The 6528-nt window shown below is 46.7% G+C and overlaps 1 long non-coding RNA gene across 1 annotated transcript; it reads left to right on the top strand.

The window, feature by feature from the left end:
- Positions 1-590: 590 nt before the first annotated feature.
- On the top strand, positions 591-4631 carry LOC146597950 (uncharacterized). Its single transcript, XR_014895365.1, has 3 exons — positions 591-743; positions 911-1081; positions 3920-4631. It is a non-coding gene; the product is annotated as an uncharacterized LOC146597950 (long non-coding RNA).
- The last annotated feature ends 1897 nt before the right edge of the window (positions 4632-6528 follow it).

Genomic DNA, 6528 nt, shown 5'->3' with positions numbered 1-6528 from the left:
AAACTCGCGTTTTCTGAGGCTCTCGTTTCAGCGCGTTTGCTGGATGGGCGTTTGTATGGAGATGTCTCCTGATGATTTATAACCAAAGAGTTCAGCCAGCCTCGGGTAAGCGGGCAGTGAGTTAGCRGCAGCAGGCTGCAGGAGGATCGGATTATTAAGGCTAACGCAACAAATTTGAATTCTTCCATCCCCGCTTTCAAGTAACCCGCGCGCGCGCGTGTGTGTGTGTGTGTGGCCGGGAAGGAAAGAGGGGGCTGCTACGCTCCCAGATAAYAGCAAATGCTACCGCAGAGGAAAGAGGAAAACACTGTTTATCCCTAGCAGGAGGATGATTGATCCGCAGTCTGCACACAAGCGGGCTCAAAGCGGCCGGAGGCTGCGCTGGAGGGACCGCAGCTAACCGGAGCCCCAGCCCGCCTGTCAGACACAGCTTGCCGGGGACGCCGGGGAGCGCAGAAGTAGCGCGTTTCGTTCCTTCGCAATAAATCTTCCATCTTTATTGCGCCGAGACGTTTCGCTCCTGAGCGCGCCTCGCTTCTGCGCGCAGCCCCGGCCCCGCCGCCCCCTCCGAAACACTCCACAGCCACCCAGGGCATCAAACCTTCGTCGACCTGCTTTAACAAGCTTTGGGCTTTTTTTTTAATTTCGCTGCGTGCAGCCGGGCCCAGCTGTTCTCCGCATCCTCGGACAGCGGCAGCTCTTGGGCTCCAGCTCTATCGCTCTCTATTTTGTGTGTGCTAAAGGTAATAAAATAACCATTTCTAAATTTAACTAGCATTACATAATGCAGCTATTTATTATGTAAAGCTGCTGTTTACAATGCCCAGAATATTGATCACTAAAAAAAAATGCAATGCARCTACAGCTCATATAAATTAATGTTACTGTTTTCTTTTCTTTTTGTTTAAAGGATCAATCAAAGGTCTAATTTGTTCCCGTGAATTCACCKCTGCTAAGCATGCAAGGTACCAGACAGTGCGTTGTTTACTGCCATTCAGGCTCGCACATAGCACGCAGCTCAGGATCCAGGAGAGGATATGTAAAGATGACAATTTGTTCATTATCTGAACCATTGGAAAAGGTAAATAAAGCATACTAACCTGCTTTACTTCAAATCAGTTTTCCCCCTCAGCTATAAGGCAGCAGTGGCAACCACTTAAGAATTCCAGCGTTATGACTGGATAACATCATTATCACCTACAGCAGATTATGAATAGGTATTTTCTTACAATAGGACATGAAGCCTGAGAAAATGAAAGRTGTTTTCCTATTCTTTAGGTCTTTTGGGGGTAGAAAGAGGGATAGAAAATGAGAATTAAACAGATCACTAAGCAAAAAAACAATTAAGTAGCACAGCGCCCATTCAGCAATAACACCAAGTCATGATGCAACCGCTGAGCATGGCGGTGACATACTGATTGTGGATTAAAGGGACTGATTCGTGCCTCATGAGTATTCATGGGCAAAATCTGATACCTGCAAACCGATCGGGGAAAGTATGTCTTGGAAACATGAGGTTATGCTAGTGCCTGAGCAAAATGATGGCTTTTCTTGACTGTGCCTTGGGTAGGGGAGAATTGTTTACTTTTTTTTCCCTCTTTCTTCCTTTTTCTGTGGAGTTGTTTTTCTCCTCCCTATAGAGTAAGACACAATAATTCTGTCTACCTGTCCGTTCTTGTACTCGCCTGTGCAAATACAGGCAATCATAAAAAATACTCCCATCATTTGCGTTCACCCAGAGACTTAGAGGTTAGAATGAGGCCATGGAGCATGCCATCGCTGGCAATTTCCCTCTAAAGGCATCCGGCAGCCAATGCTTCCACAGAAGATGAGCCCTGTAAATAGGCTAACCCTGTACGTAGAGAATGAGCTGTATATCCTGCCCTGKACCAGACATGCTGTTAGCAATTGCACATGGTTCATCGCACCTTGGGGAAGAGGCCATGTGTCAGCAGAMAGCAAAATGTCCTGCCTGGGTGGGAGCTGCTTTTCTGTCCCGTTAGAGTCGTCYGGTTAGACTGCGGTGCAAGGATGGCTGTTTGTCTTATGGTGCTATGCAACCTATTTTTCTTTCAGTTGCCTTTTGCTCAAGATGTAGGAAGAGAGAAAATGCTAATGGGTCAAATTATGGTCTCCTGGAGAAATTTGCCCTCATAAACCAGAGGAGACCCCCAAGAAACCAACTTGTCCAACTTCTAACATTGAGACAAGGCCAATACAGTGAATAGCTTTCTCTCTGCTCACTCCGAGATGGTGAAGGTCACATCTCTCTCATGGAAAGCCACAGAGCTCAGCCAATGTTTCAGGATCAGTCCTGTCCCCTCTTCCTGCTGGTCCTGGGACCTTGCACTGTGGTCTGGAGAGCCTCCTGTCAGCCTCTAGCCACTCGTGAAGCCATCAGGTAGCAAATACAGAGAAAGGCCAGCAGAGCTGCCCATGCTGTCTTAGCTCTTGTGGCCAAGGAACAACATGCCTTCTTTGCTTTGCTCTCCATTTCCACACTCAGTATCCATCTGCCCCTCCCGTGTCTCCTTTCAATGGAAAATCACGACTGCATGCTAGTTATTTCTGCACAGGTATTTCCCTATGCTTTGCACAAAAGGATTCTCAGGAAATGATCCTTCACAATATTTTCCACAAAACAAGTACTCCAGGAACAACGAGGAGGCTGTGTATGACTTCAGCATCAATGAGGAGGCCGCTGCTGAGTACCCTGAGGTGTTTGACTTATCYACCTCCAGCCCTGGTGTACCAGGCTGGTAGCTTTTCCTCCATTTTACAATTTGGAAAGTCCCTGATTCCTCCATCTATATCTTCTTCTCTAATATCAGTCAGCAGTGCTGGTCCTGGATTGTTTGCTAGTATGGAGATTGCTCTTCTCTGTCAGCCTCTGAGCAACTGTCTTCCATTTGGCACAGTGAAAAATCCAGCAGCATGTTTTTAAAATCCTAATGGAGCTTATACTTTAAAGAAGCCTAAACAGTGGGAAAACCCCTGTGGGAAATCTAGTGTTTTTGTGTGCAAGTCAGGTTTTTGGTTGTGTTTTAGCTGCTGCTGTTATTTTCAGTAGCCAGTGTTTCATTTCTGGACAGAAGCAAATGTAAAAAAGCAAGTGAGCAATTTATAAAGAAATAATCAATGCCAGTGGTGCGTTCGCTTGTGCCTGTGCACTTAGCCTTGCCTATGATCAGAAATTTCTCTTGGGGGCAGCATTTCTTACAGAGATGGATGAATTTATTTTCCTCTTCCAAATGTTTACTAGCACATCTAGATTTCTTGCTCTGGCCATATCTGCTGGTTGAGAGTCCTGGCTCCCCCGCTTTATGCCAGCAGATGAGAGCAGAAGCATGCAAAGCTGGGCATCATGAGGTGAAACAGCAACTCAAAGGCAGGTCACTGTCCCTCTCTCCCTTCCCCCCACCCCCGGGGTGGGGGGAACCTGCCATTTAGGGGTCCTGGGTGCAACATTTACCAGAAACTTGCATTTTCCTCAGTCTTCCCTCCATGGGAGGTCCTCAGCTCCTGAGCACTTCTGTGTCCTGCAGCGTGGGCTTCACGGGAGCTCAGGAGTCTCGGGCTGCCTGCAGTGACACCGAGGATCGGGAGATAATTAATACTGTTGTSCATCTGAAGCTAGCTTTGGCTAACCCAGAGAGTGTGAGTGAGAGAGCTGAGCCCAGTCAAAGCCAGGAATATTTGGGTTCTGCTTCTAGACCAYATGAGGAGCTTAAGTAAGTGCTCGTTTTAATGATGTAGGGTACAGGCAGGTCTCCCCGGTGAGCAGGCTGGGTCCCACACTTAAGTGACAGTGAAAATGCAGCCAAGTCATGCTCTATGTAGGTCAGACACAGGAGCCTGGCCCACCCACATGCCAGTAGCTTACAGAGCTATAAATGTTTAATTGCTTTCTCCTCCTCAGTCCCAGTAGGTGAATGAAGTCCTGCAACGTGGATGGAAGAAGCAGATGCTGTCACTTTTTTTTTATGCTCTGAAGGATTACGGGTTCTCGAAACACTGCTACGTTCTGGGAACTTGCATCAAAACAAAGTACAAAATACAGCCGAGGGCAGCTGATTAATTGCATGGACATTAGACAGTCCTTGAGGACTCAACCCTCCTGTGGGTTAAATAYGTGAAAAATATGGATGAGGTTCAACATCTTGGAAAGAAAGTGTTGTGGAGTGGAGGAATGAAGAAATGAAGCAGTATATCTAAACCGAGAAGAGACCCAGAGTGGAAGGGAGTTCCTGGGAGGGAACAGTCCCAGAAACCTGGATGATTACACAACACAAAATAAACYATGATGCTTTACATGAACAAAACTGATGAAACTGGCCAGGATAGCTGTTAGAAGTTCAGTGTTTATCAGCAAAGCAGTGGGGACAGTTGTACTTAGAATTAGTCTAGTCATGGAAGCTCCAAAACAGATGCTTCTGAAAGCAGGCAAAGATAAACCCAAGCCATTTCTGGAAACTGTCATCTTCTTTTTTGCCTTTGGTTAGCACCAGACTGTCTGGAATCTGAGGTCACTGATTTTTTTCTAGTTTATGTAACYGTAAATCAGAAGCAAACTCAGGAAAGGCAAGAAGGTGCTCTGGGTGTACCGGAGTGGAATGCCTGAGAAATGTCCTTATTGTTATTATTAAGCTATAAATGCTTGTGTGACTATAAATCAGACCACCCTACTGACAATGGAGCATGCGTAGCAATTCCCCAGATAACCTGAGACTGGCAGGGTTTGTGGCAACCCACAGCAGCTAATGACTACCAGGCTCTTCCCATCCCTTGGGCTGTGAGGCTGGGCCTCCTAAACCCCTCTGCTCCCTCTCCTGGAGGGCAGAGCTTTGGCCCTGCCTGTGTTCGCAGAGCTCCTCCGAGTCTGTTCTGCAGATCTGGGGCCTGTTAAATGCTGTGTGAGCGAGCGCGGAGCAGAAGACTTTCCCGCAGAACTGAAGCATAACAAAGTAGAGTCAACCTGAATTTATACTGGATATAGCTGGTTACCAACGGCCTTTACTTACTGAAAATCTCTCATCATCTAAAAATGATGAGAATAACTTAGAGGTATACAGTCATGTTTGATTTTGTGCAAAAGGCTACTGGATTTATATTCTTCTCTCCACCCATCCACCACAGGGCAATTTCCTCTTTTTTGTCTTCCTGCCTGGAATTTTCCCATTACTGCTCTGCCTGACACACTGCTTCCTGCTCGTGTCAGTAGCATCAGGGATCTAACCTGGGGTATCTCAATATTAAAGCAGTGAGAGTTAACTGACTGCTATAAAAGACCCGGCAGCGGTAATCAAACCGATTTTGGGGCTTACTGACATCTCCGTGTGGAGCAACTACCACTGCACGAGCCCGAACACCACACAGAGAGAAGGTGGTAACACACCACCGTTGTCCCGAACTTCCTAAAGCCAACCACCTCAGGCCACGAGACCATCACTCGCTCCTCGCAGGACACCCCTGGGGGAGCTTCACGAGCATGCATCAGACTCGAAATGTCTGGGTCTTAGAGAGAGGCCACCTTGGAGCCACCACGTGTGTCGTAAGCAGAGCATCCTGTCTCTGTGGCCAACCAGAAGGGCCCTTTCTCATCTGCCGTCATTTCATCCTTCTCTTCAAATGCCAGGAGACCGTTTTCCAACTGCAGTACTCTGTCAAATCTTGGGGGATGGGAAAAGAGCTCCTTTGCTTTGGTACGATTAATAAGAGCCACAGAAAATATCTTGAGGGTTGGCCACCCCTCCCCCTCCTGGGCTACAAGAGTAAACATCCTCACTTAGGTGTGCCTTTTACTGTATTAATAGTTACTTCCCTTTCCGTAATCACTGGGTTATTGCTAAAGAAATTGCAGCAGCGTTAATAGCCAGTGACCTCTGAATTCAATACATCAAAGGTCACACAGTTATCTCACGCAACTAACTCGCTTTTGACGAATTGGTACCATTCCCTGGAACATTCTTACAGTAATTTTAAGAGTCATAACATCTTACCACGTGCTGCTTCAACTTTTTGACATGCAGCTAAAAATAGAAAGCACTGCAAAGCCTGGGAGAACAGCTTCAAGTTCAGATCTGAACTGCAAATTCCCCGGTGTCTCAGGATGTTCGTGTGAGTGTTTTGATTTTAATGCACCATAAAGACAAGGTTAAACCAAGAAGTTTGGATACGRGTCCAGAGCAGGGAGAGGACAGGTAAAAAACCCGGGCTCTCCTTCATCCTATTTCTATTTAAAGAATTGTACTATCAAAAGCCTGGCAATGCATTTCACAGCAGAGGCCAGTTTGAAATGATGACTGCTTATAAGCAGATGCTCCTAAAAGCTTTGGTAGCTGAGCAGTTTGCTGTCTCTGCCACTGATTCACCATGCAGGTGTARCCCCCCTTCTCAGGTTATGTTTTCCTACTATAAAACGGTATACCGTGTTGACGTGCCTCACCAGGGAGTTAGGAAGAAATATCGGCAGGCTTATTTCTGCCGAGCACTTTCAGACCGTTGGATGAAAGGTGCCGTTATTACTGT

This window comes from Rhea americana, unplaced genomic scaffold (genome assembly GCF_003343005.1).
Source record: "Rhea americana isolate MKP2758 unplaced genomic scaffold, rheAme1 scaffold_174, whole genome shotgun sequence".
NCBI lineage: Eukaryota > Metazoa > Chordata > Aves > Rheiformes > Rheidae > Rhea > Rhea americana.
This window is presented reverse-complemented; position numbering and strand designations above follow the sequence as displayed.